Genomic DNA, 12,401 nt, shown 5'->3' on the forward strand with positions numbered 1-12,401 from the left:
CTGTGCAGCACACACATACATCAGTCAGTACAGCAGTGCCTCCGCTGTGGTGCAGCTCCTCTCCTGTGCAGCACACACATACAGCAGTCAGTACAGCAGTGCCCCCGCTGTGTTGCAGCTCTTCTCCTGTGCAGCACACACATACATCAGTCAGTACAGCAGTGCCTCCGCTGTGGTGCAGCTCCTCTCCTGTGCAGCACACACATACAGCAGTCAGTACAGCAGTGCCCCCGCTGTGGTGCAGCTCCTCTCCTCTGCAGCACACACATACAGCAGTCAGTACAGCAGTGCCCCCGCTGTGGTGCAGCCCCTCTCCTGTGCAGCACACACATACAGCAGTCAGTACAGCAGTGCCTTCGCTGTGGTGCAGCTCCTCTCCTGTACAGAACACACAGCAGTTAGTACAGCAGTGCCCCCGCTGTGGTGCAGCTCCTCTCCTGTGCAGCACACACACACAGCAGTCAGTACAGCAGTGCCCCCGCTGTGGTGCAGCTCCTCTCCTGTACAGCACACACATACAGCAGTCAGTACAGCAGTGCCCCCGCTGTGGTGCAGCTCCTCTCCTGTGCAGCACACATACAGCAGTCAGTACAGCAGTGCCCCCGCTGTGGTGCAGCTCCTCTCCTGTGCAGCACACACATACAGCAGTCAGTACAGCAGTGCCCCCGCTGTGGTGCAGCTCCTCTCCTGTGCAGAACACACATACAGCAGTCAGTACAGCAGTGCCCCCGCTGTGGTGCAGCTCCTCTCCTGTGCAGAACACACATACAGCAGTCAGTACAGCAGTGCCCCCGCTGTGGTGCAGCTCCTCTCCTGTACAGAACACACATACAGCAGTCAGTACAGCAGTGCCCCCGCTGTGGTGCAGCTCCTCTCCTGTGCAGCACACACATACAGCAGTCAGTACAGCAGTGCCTCCGCTGTGGTGCAGCTCCTCTCCTGTACAGAACACACATACAGCAGTCAGTACAGCAGCGCCCCCGCTGTGGTGCAGCTCCTCTCCTGTGCAGCACACACACACAGCAGTCAGTACAGCAGTGCCCCCGCTGTGGTGCAGCTCCTCTCCTGTACAGCACACACATACAGCAGTCAGTACAGCAGTGCCCCCGCTGTGGTGCAGCTCCTCTCCTGTGCAGCACACATACAGCAGTCAGTACAGCAGTGCCCCCACTGTAGTGCATCTCCTCTCCTGTGCAGCACACACATACAGCAGTCAGTACAGCAGTGCCCCGCTGTGGTGCAGCTCCTCTCCTGTGCAGCACACATACAGCAGTCAGTACAGCAGTGCCCCGCTGTGGTGCAGCTCCTCTCCTGTACAGCACACACGTACAGCAGTGCCCCGCTGTGGTGCAGCTCCTCTCCTGTGCAGCACACATACAGCAGTCAGTACAGCAGTGCCCCCGCTGTGGGGCAGCTCCTCTCCTGCGCAGCACACACATACAGCAGTCAGTACAGCAGTGCCCCCGCTGCTGTGCAGCTCCTCTCCTCTGCAGCACACACATACAGCAGTCAGTACAGCAGTGCCCCCGCTGTGGTGCAGCCCCTCTCCTCTGCAGCACACACATACAGCAGTCAGTACAGCAGTGCCCCCGCTGTGGTGCAGCTCCTCTCCTGTGCAGCACACACATACATCAGTCAGTACAGCAGTGCCTCCGCTGTGGTGCAGCTCCTCTCCTGTGCAGCACACACATACAGCAGTCAGTACAGCAGTGCCCCCGCTGTGGTGCAGCTCCTCTCCTGTACAGAACGCACAGCAGTTAGTACAGCAGTGCCCCCGCTGTGGTGCAGCTCCTCTCCTGTGCAGCACACACACACAGCAGTCAGTACAGCAGTGCCCCCGCTGTGGTGCAGCTCCTCTCCTGTGCAGCACACATACAGCAGTCAGTACAGCAGTGCCCCCGCTGTAGTGCAGCTCCTCTCCTGTGCAGCACACACATACAGCAGTCAGTACAGCAGTGCCCCGCTGTGGTGCAGCTCCTCTCCTGTACAGCACACACGTACAGCAGTGCCCCGCTGTGGTGCAGCTCCTCTCCTGTGCAGCACACATACAGCAGTCAGTACAGCAGTGCCCCCGCTCTGGGGCAGCTCCTCTCCTGTGCAGCACACACATACAGCAGTCAGTACAGCAGTGCCCCCGCTGTGGTGCAGCTCCTCTCCTGTGCAGCACACACATACAGCAGTCAGTACAGCAGTGCCCCCGCTGTGGTGCAGCTCCTCTCCTGTGCAGCACACACATACAGCAGTAAGTACAGCAGTGCCCTGCTGTGGTGCAGCTCCTCTCCTGTGCAGCACACACACATACAGCAGTCAGTACAGCAGTGCCCCCGCTGTGGTGCAGCTCCTCTCCTCTGCAGCACACACATACAGCAGTCAGTACAGCAGTGCCCCCGCTGTGGTGCAGCTCCTCTCCTGTACAGCACACACATACAGCAGTCAGTACAGCAGTGCCTCCGCTGTGGTGCAGCTCCTCTCCTGTGCAGCACACACATACAGCAGTCAGTACAGCAGTGCCCCCGCTGTGGTGCAGCTCCTCTCCTGTGCAGCACACACATACAGCAGTCAGTACAGCAGTGCCCCCGCTGTGTTGCAGCTCCTCTCCTGTGCAGCACACACACACAGCAGTCAGTACAGCAGTGCCCCCGCTGTGGTGCAGCTCCTCTCCTCTGCAGCACACACATACAGCAGTCAGTACAGCAGTGCTCCCGCTGTGGTGCAGCCCCTCTCCTGTGCAGCACACACATACAGCAGTCAGTACAGCAGTGCCTTCGCTGTGGTGCAGCTCCTCTCCTGTACAGAACACACAGCAGTCAGTACAGCAGTGCCCCCGCTGTGGTGCAGCTCCTCTCCTGTGCAGCACACACATACAGCAGTCAGTACAGCAGTGCCCCCGCTGTGGTGCAGCTCCTATCCTGTGCAGCACACACATACAGCAGTCAGTACAGCAGTGCCCCCGCTGTGGTGCAGCTCCTCTCCTGTGCAGCACACACACACAGCAGTCAGTACAGCAGTGCCCCCGCTGTGGTGCAGCTCCTCTCCTGTACAGCACACACATACAGCAGTCAGTACAGCAGTGCCCCCGCTGTGGTGCAGCTCCTCTCCTGTGCAGCACACATACAGCAGTCAGTACAGCAGTGCCCCCGCTGTAGTGCATCTCCTCTCCTGTGCAGCACACACATACAGCAGTCAGTACAGCAGTGCCCCGCTGTGGTGCAGCTCCTCTCCTGTACAGCACACACGTACAGCAGTGCCCCGCTGTGGTGCAGCTCCTCTCCTGTGCAGCACACATACAGCAGTCAGTACAGCAGTGCCCCCGCTGTGGGGCAGCTCCTCTCCTGTGCAGCACACATACAGCAGTCAGTACAGCAGTGCCCCCGCTGCTGTGCAGCTCTTCTCCTCTGCAGCACACACATACAGCAGTCAGTACAGCAGTGCCCCCGCTGTGGTGCAGCCCCTCTCCTCTGCAGCACACACATACAGCAGTCAGTACAGCAGTGCCCCCGCTGTGGTGCAGCTCCTCTCCTGTGCAGCACACACATACATCAGTCAGTACAGCAGTGCCTCCGCTGTGGTGCAGCTCCTCTCCTGTGCAGCACACACATACAGCAGTCAGTACAGCAGTGCCCCCGCTGTGGTGCAGCTCCTCTCCTGTACAGCACACACATACAGCAGTCAGTACAGCAGTGCCCCCGCTGTGTTGCAGCTCCTCTCCTGTGCAGCACACACACACAGCAGTCAGTACAGCAGTGCCCCCGCTGTGGTGCAGCTCCTCTCCTCTGCAGCACACACATACAGCAGTCAGTACAGCAGTGCCCCCGCTGTGGTGCAGCCCCTCTCCTGTGCAGCACACACATACAGCAGTCAGTACAGCAGTGCCCCCGCTGTGGTGCAGCTCCTCTCCTGTGCAGCACACACATACAGCAGTCAGTACAGCAGTGCCCCCGCTGTGGTGCAGCTCCTCTCCTGTGCAGCACACACATACAGCAGTCAGTACAGCAGTGCCTCCGCTGTGGTGCAGCTCCTCTCCTGTACAGAACACACAGCAGTTAGTACAGCAGTGCCCCCGCTGTGGTGCAGCTCCTCTCCTGTGCAGCACACACACACAGCAGTCAGTACAGCAGTGCCTCCGCTGTGGTGCAGCTCCTCTCCTGTGCAGCACACACACATACAGCAGTCAGTACAGCAGTGCCCCCGCTGTGGTGCAGCTCCTCTCCTCTGCAGCACACACATACAGCAGTCAGTACAGCAGTGCCCCCGCTGTGGTGCAGCTCATCTCCTCTGCAGCACACACATACAGCAGTCAGTACAGCAGTGCCCCCGCTGTGGTGCACCCCCTCTCCTCTGCAGCACACACATACAGCAGTCAGTACAGCAGTGCCTCCGCTGTGGTGCAGCTCCTCTCCTGTGCAGCACACACATACAGCAGTCAGTACAGCAGTGCCCCCGCTGTGGTGCAGCTCCTCTCCTGTGCAGCACACACATACAGCAGTCAGTACAGCAGTGCCCCCGCTGTGTTGCAGCTCCTCTCCTGTGCAGCACACACACACAGCAGTCAGTACAGCAGTGCCCCCGCTGTGGTGCAGCTCCTCTCCTCTGCAGCACACACATACAGCAGTCAGTACAGCAGTGCTCCCGCTGTGGTGCAGCCCCTCTCCTGTGCAGCACACACATACAGCAGTCAGTACAGCAGTGCCCCCGCTGTGGTGCAGCTCCTCTCCTGTACAGCACACACATACAGCAGTCAGTACAGCAGTGCCTTCGCTGTGGTGCAGCTCCTCTCCTGTACAGAACACACAGCAGTCAGTACAGCAGTGCCCCCGCTGTGGTGCAGCTCCTCTCCTGTGCAGCACACACATACAGCAGTCAGTACAGCAGTGCCCCCGCTGTGGTGCAGCTCCTATCCTGTGCAGCACACACATACAGCAGTCAGTACAGCAGTGCCCCCGCTGTGGTGCAGCTCCTCTCCTGTGCAGCACACACACACAGCAGTCAGTACAGCAGTGCCCCCGCTGTGGTGCAGCTCCTCTCCTGTACAGCACACACATACAGCAGTCAGTACAGCAGTGCCCCCGCTGTGGTGCAGCTCCTCTCCTGTGCAGCACACATACAGCAGTCAGTACAGCAGTGCCCCCGCTGTAGTGCATCTCCTCTCCTGTGCAGCACACACATACAGCAGTCAGTACAGCAGTGCCCCGCTGTGGTGCAGCTCCTCTCCTGTACAGCACACACGTACAGCAGTGCCCCGCTGTGGTGCAGCTCCTCTCCTGTGCAGCACACATACAGCAGTCAGTACAGCAGTGCCCCCGCTGTGGGGCAGCTCCTCTCCTGTGCAGCACACATACAGCAGTCAGTACAGCAGTGCCCCCGCTGCTGTGCAGCTCTTCTCCTCTGCAGCACACACATACAGCAGTCAGTACAGCAGTGCCCCCGCTGTGGTGCAGCCCCTCTCCTCTGCAGCACACACATACAGCAGTCAGTACAGCAGTGCCCCCGCTGTGGTGCAGCTCCTCTCCTGTGCAGCACACACATACATCAGTCAGTACAGCAGTGCCTCCGCTGTGGTGCAGCTCCTCTCCTGTGCAGCACACACATACAGCAGTCAGTACAGCAGTGCCCCCGCTGTGGTGCAGCTCCTCTCCTGTACAGCACACACATACAGCAGTCAGTACAGCAGTGCCCCCGCTGTGTTGCAGCTCCTCTCCTGTGCAGCACACACACACAGCAGTCAGTACAGCAGTGCCCCCGCTGTGGTGCAGCTCCTCTCCTCTGCAGCACACACATACAGCAGTCAGTACAGCAGTGCCCCCGCTGTGGTGCAGCCCCTCTCCTGTGCAGCACACACATACAGCAGTCAGTACAGCAGTGCCCCCGCTGTGGTGCAGCTCCTCTCCTGTGCAGCACACACATACAGCAGTCAGTACAGCAGTGCCCCCGCTGTGGTGCAGCTCCTCTCCTGTGCAGCACACACATACAGCAGTCAGTACAGCAGTGCCTCCGCTGTGGTGCAGCTCCTCTCCTGTACAGAACACACAGCAGTTAGTACAGCAGTGCCCCCGCTGTGGTGCAGCTCCTCTCCTGTGCAGCACACACACACAGCAGTCAGTACAGCAGTGCCTCCGCTGTGGTGCAGCTCCTCTCCTGTGCAGCACACACACATACAGCAGTCAGTACAGCAGTGCCCCCGCTGTGGTGCAGCTCCTCTCCTCTGCAGCACACACATACAGCAGTCAGTACAGCAGTGCCCCCGCTGTGGTGCAGCTCATCTCCTCTGCAGCACACACATACAGCAGTCAGTACAGCAGTGCCCCCGCTGTGGTGCACCCCCTCTCCTCTGCAGCACACACATACAGCAGTCAGTACAGCAGTGCCCCCGCTGTGGTGCAGCTCCTCTCCTGTGCAGCACACACATACATCAGTCAGTACAGCAGTGCCTCCGCTGTGGTGCAGCTCCTCTCCTGTGCAGCACACACATACAGCAGTCAGTACAGCAGTGCCCCCGCTGTGGTGCAGCTCCTCTCCTGTGCAGCACACACATACAGCAGTCAGTACAGCAGTGCCCCCGCTGTGTTGCAGCTCCTCTCCTGTGCAGCACACACACACAGCAGTCAGTACAGCAGTGCCCCCGCTGTGGTGCAGCTCCTCTCCTCTGCAGCACACACATACAGCAGTCATTACAGCAGTGCCCCCGCTGTGGTGCAGCCCCTCTCCTGTGCAGCACACACATACAGCAGTCAGTACAGCAGTGCCTTCGCTGTGGTGCAGCTCCTCTCCTGTACAGAACACACAGCAGTTAGTACAGCAGTGCCCCCGCTGTGGTGCAGCTCCTCTCCTGTACAGCACACACACACAGCAGTCAGTACAGCAGTGCCCCCGCTGTGGTGCAGCTCCTCTCCTGTACAGCACACACATACAGCAGTCAGTACAGCAGTGCCCCCGCTGTGGTGCAGCTCCTCTCCTGTGCAGCACACATACAGCAGTCAGTACAGCAGTGCCCCCGCTGTAGTGCATCTCCTCTCCTGTGCAGCACACACATACAGCAGTCAGTACAGCAGTGCCCCGCTGTGGTGCAGCTCCTCTCCTGTACAGCACACACGTACAGCAGTGCCCCGCTGTGGTGCAGCTCCTCTCCTGTGCAGCACACATACAGCAGTCAGTACAGCAGTGCCCCCGCTGTGGGGCAGCTCCTCTCCTGTGCAGCACACATACAGCAGTCAGTACAGCAGTGCCCCCGCTGCTGTGCAGCTCCTCTCCTCTGCAGAACACACATACAGCAGTCAGTACAACAGTGCCCCCGCTGTGGTGCAGCTCCTCTCCTGTGCAGCACACACATACATCAGTCAGTACAGCAGTGCCTCCGCTGTGGTGCAGCTCCTCTCCTGTGCAGCACACACACACACAGCAGTCAGTACAGCAGTGCCCCCGCTGTGGTGCAGCTCCTCTCCTCTGCAGCACACACATACAGCAGTCAGTACAGCAGTGCCCCCGCTGTGGTGCAGCCCCTCTCCTGTGCAGCACACACATACAGCAGTCAGTACAGCAGTGCCCCCGCTGTGGTGCAGCTTCTCTCCTGTGCAGCACACACACACAGCAGTCAGTACAGCAGTGCCCCCGCTGTGGTGCAGCCCCTCTCCTGTGCAGCACACACATACAGCAGTCAGTACAGCAGTGCCCCCGCTGTGGTGGAGCTCCTCTCCTGTGCAGCATACACATACAGCAGTCAGTACAGCAGTGCCCCCGCTGTAGTGCATCTCCTCTCCTGTGCAGCACACATACAGCAGTCAGTACAGCAGTGCCTCCGCTGTGGTGCAGCTCCTCTCCTGTACAGCACACATACAGCAGTCAGTACAGCAGTGCCCCCGCTGTGGTGCAGCTCCTCTCCTGTACAGCACACACATACAGCAGTCAGTACAGCAGTGCCCCCGCTGTGGTGCAGCCCCTCTCCTGTACAGCACACATACAGCAGTCAGTACAGCAGTGCCCCCGCTGTGGTGCAGCTCCTCTCCTGTGCAGCACACACATACAGCAGTCAGTACAGCAGTGCCCCCGCTGTGGTGCAGCTCCTCTCCTGTGCAGCACACACATACAGCAGTCAGTATAGCAGTGCCCCCGCTGTGGTGCAGCTCCTCTCCTGTACAGCACACATACAGCAGTCAGTACAGCAGTGCCCCCGCTGTGGTGCAGCTCCTCTCCTGTACAGGACACACATACAGCAGTCAGTACAGCAGTGCCCCCGCTGTGGTGCAGCTCCTCTCCTGTGCAGCACACACGTACAGCAGTCAGTACAGCAGTGCCCCCGCTGTGGTGCAGCTCCTCTCCTGTGCAGCACACACATACAGCAGTCAGTACAGCAGTGCCTCCGCTGTGGTGCAGCTCCTCTCCTGTACAGAACACACATACAGCAGTCAGTACAGCAGCGCCCCCGCTGTGGTGCAGCTCCTCTCCTGTGCAGCACACACACACAGCAGTCAGTACAGCAGTGCCCCCGCTGTGGTGCAGCTCCTCTCCTGTACAGCACACACATACAGCAGTCAGTACAGCAGTGCCCCCGCTGTGGTGCAGCTCCTCTCCTGTGCAGCACACATACAGCAGTCAGTACAGCAGTGCCCCCGCTGTAGTGCATCTCCTCTCCTGTGCAGCACACAAGTACAGCAGTGCCCCGCTGTGGTGCAGCTCCTCTCCTGTGCAGCACACATACAGCAGTCAGTACAGCAGTGCCCCGCTGTGGTGCAGCTCCTCTCCTGTACAGCACACACGTACAGCAGTGCCCCGCTGTGGTGCAGCTCCTCTCCTGTGCAGCACACATACAGCAGTCAGTACAGCAGTGCCCCCGCTGTGGTGCAGCTCCTCTCCTGTGCAGCACACACATACAGCAGTCACTACAGCAGTGCCCCCGCTGCTGTGCAGCTCCTCTCCTCTGCAGCACACACATACAGCAGTCAGTACAGCAGTGCCCCCGCTGTGGTGCAGCCCCTCTCCTCTGCAGCACACACATACAGCAGTCAGTACAGCAGTGCCCCCGCTGTGGTGCAGCTCCTCTCCTGTGCAGCACACACATACATCAGTCAGTACAGCAGTGCCCCCGCTGTGGTGCAGCTCCTCTCCTGTACAGCACACACATACAGCAGTCAGTACAGCAGTGCCTCCGCTGTGGTGCAGCTCCTCTCCTGTGCAGCACACACATACAGCAGTCAGTACAGCAGTGCCCCCGCTGTTGTGCAGCTCCTCTCCTGTACAGAACGCACAGCAGTTAGTACAGCAGTGCCCCCGCTGTGGTGCAGCTCCTCTCCTGTGCAGCACACACACACAGCAGTCAGTACAGCAGTGCCCCCGCTGTGGTGCAGCTTCTCTCCTGTGCAGCACACATACAGCAGTCAGTACAGCAGTGCCCCCGCTGTAGTGCAGCTCCTCTCCTGTGCAGCACACACATACAGCAGTCAGTACAGCAGTGCCCCCGCTCTGGGGCAGCTCCTCTCCTGTGCAGCACACACATACAGCAGTCAGTACAGCAGTGCCCCCGCTGTGGTGCAGCTCCTCTCCTGTGCAGCACACACATACAGCAGTAAGTACAGCAGTGCCCTGCTGTGGTGCAGCTCCTCTCCTGTGCAGCACACACACATACAGCAGTCAGTACAGCAGTGCCCCCGCTGTGGTGCAGCTCCTCTCCTCTGCAGCACACACATACAGCAGTCAGTACAGCAGTGCCCCCGCTGTGGTGCAGCTCATCTCCTCTGCAGCACACACATACAGCAGTCAGTACAGCAGTGCCCCCGCTGTGGTGCAGCCCCTCTCCTCTGCAGCACACACATACAGCAGTCAGTACAGCAGTGCCCCCGCTGTGGTGCAGCTCCTCTCCTGTGCAGCACACACATACAGCAGTCAGTACAGCAGTGCCTCCGCTGTGGTGCAGCTCCTCTCCTGTACAGAACACACATACAGCAGTCAGTACAGCAGCGCCCCCGCTGTGGTGCAGCTCCTCTCCTGTGCAGCACACACACACAGCAGTCAGTACAGCAGTGCCCCCGCTGTGGTGCAGCTCCTCTCCTGTACAGCACACACATACAGCAGTCAGTACAGCAGTGCCCCCGCTGTGGTGCAGCTCCTCTCCTGTGCAGCACACATACAGCAGTCAGTACAGCAGTGCCCCCGCTGTAGTGCATCTCCTCTCCTGTGCAGCACACAAGTACAGCAGTGCCCCGCTGTGGTGCAGCTCCTCTCCTGTGCAGCACACATACAGCAGTCAGTACAGCAGTGCCCCGCTGTGGTGCAGCTCCTCTCCTGTACAGCACACACGTACAGCAGTGCCCCGCTGTGGTGCAGCTCCTCTCCTGTGCAGCACACATACAGCAGTCAGTACAGCAGTGCCCCCGCTGTGGTGCAGCTCCTCTCCTGTGCAGCACACACATACAGCAGTCACTACAGCAGTGCCCCCGCTGCTGTGCAGCTCCTCTCCTCTGCAGCACACACATACAGCAGTCAGTACAGCAGTGCCCCCGCTGTGGTGCAGCCCCTCTCCTCTGCAGCACACACATACAGCAGTCAGTACAGCAGTGCCCCCGCTGTGGTGCAGCTCCTCTCCTGTGCAGCACACACATACATCAGTCAGTACAGCAGTGCCCCCGCTGTGGTGCAGCTCCTCTCCTGTACAGCACACACATACAGCAGTCAGTACAGCAGTGCCTCCGCTGTGGTGCAGCTCCTCTCCTGTGCAGCACACACATACAGCAGTCAGTACAGCAGTGCCCCCGCTGTTGTGCAGCTCCTCTCCTGTACAGAACGCACAGCAGTTAGTACAGCAGTGCCCCCGCTGTGGTGCAGCTCCTCTCCTGTGCAGCACACACACACAGCAGTCAGTACAGCAGTGCCCCCGCTGTGGTGCAGCTTCTCTCCTGTGCAGCACACATACAGCAGTCAGTACAGCAGTGCCCCCGCTGTAGTGCAGCTCCTCTCCTGTGCAGCACACACATACAGCAGTCAGTACAGCAGTGCCCCCGCTCTGGGGCAGCTCCTCTCCTGTGCAGCACACACATACAGCAGTCAGTACAGCAGTGCCCCCGCTGTGGTGCAGCTCCTCTCCTGTGCAGCACACACATACAGCAGTAAGTACAGCAGTGCCCTGCTGTGGTGCAGCTCCTCTCCTGTGCAGCACACACACATACAGCAGTCAGTACAGCAGTGCCCCCGCTGTGGTGCAGCTCCTCTCCTCTGCAGCACACACATACAGCAGTCAGTACAGCAGTGCCCCCGCTGTGGTGCAGCTCATCTCCTCTGCAGCACACACATACAGCAGTCAGTACAGCAGTGCCCCCGCTGTGGTGCAGCCCCTCTCCTCTGCAGCACACACATACAGCAGTCAGTACAGCAGTGCCCCCGCTGTGGTGCAGCTCCTCTCCTGTGCAGCACACACATACATCAGTCAGTACAGCAGTGCCTCCGCTGTGGTGCAGCTCCTCTCCTGTGCAGCACACACATACAGCAGTCAGTACAGCAGTGCCCCCGCTGTGGTGCAGCTCCTCTCCTGTGCAGCACACACACACAGCAGTCAGTACAGCAGTGCCCCCGCTGTGGTGCAGCTCCTCTCCTCTGCAGCACACACATACAGCAGTCAGTACAGCAGTGCCCCCGCTGTGGTGCAGCCCCTCTCCTGTGCAGCACACACATACAGCAGTCAGTACAGCAGTGCCTTCGCTGTGGTGCAGCTCCTCTCCTATACAGAACACACAGCAGTCAGTACAGCAGTGCCCCCGCTGTGGTGCAGCTCCTCTCCTGTGCAGCACACACATACAGCAGTCAGTACAGCAGTGCCCCCGCTGTGGTGCAGCTCCTATCCTGTGCAGCACACACATACAGCAGTCAGTACAGCAGTGCCCCCGCTGTGGTGCAGCTCCTCTCCTGTGCAGCACAAACACACACAGCAGTCAGTACAGCAGTGCCCCCGCTGTGGTGCAGCTCCTCTCCTGTGCAGCACACACACACACAGCAGTCAGTACAGCAGTGCCCCCGCTGTGGTGCAGCTCCTCTCCTGTGCAGCACACACATACAGCAGTCAGTACAGCAGTGCCCCCGCTGTGGTGCAGCTCCTCTCCTGTGCAGCACACACACATACAGCAGTCAGTACGGCAGTGCCACCGCTGTGGTGCAGCTCCTCTCCTGTACAGCACACACACACAGCAGTCAGTACAGCAGTGCCCCCGCTGTGGTGCAGCTCCTCTCCTGTACAGCACACATACAGCAGTCAGTACAGCAGTGCCCCCGCTGTAGTGCAGCTCCTCTCCTCTGCAGCACACACATACAGCAGTCAGTACAGCAGTGTCCCCGCTGTGGTGCAGCCCCTCTCCTGTGCAGCACACACATACAGCAGTCAGTACAGCAGTGCCCCCGCTGTGGTGCAGCTCCTCTCTTGTACA

The sequence above is a fragment of the Ranitomeya imitator genome, chromosome 1 (assembly GCF_032444005.1).
Source record: "Ranitomeya imitator isolate aRanImi1 chromosome 1, aRanImi1.pri, whole genome shotgun sequence".
In the NCBI taxonomy this organism is placed as follows: Eukaryota; Metazoa; Chordata; class Amphibia; order Anura; family Dendrobatidae; genus Ranitomeya; species Ranitomeya imitator.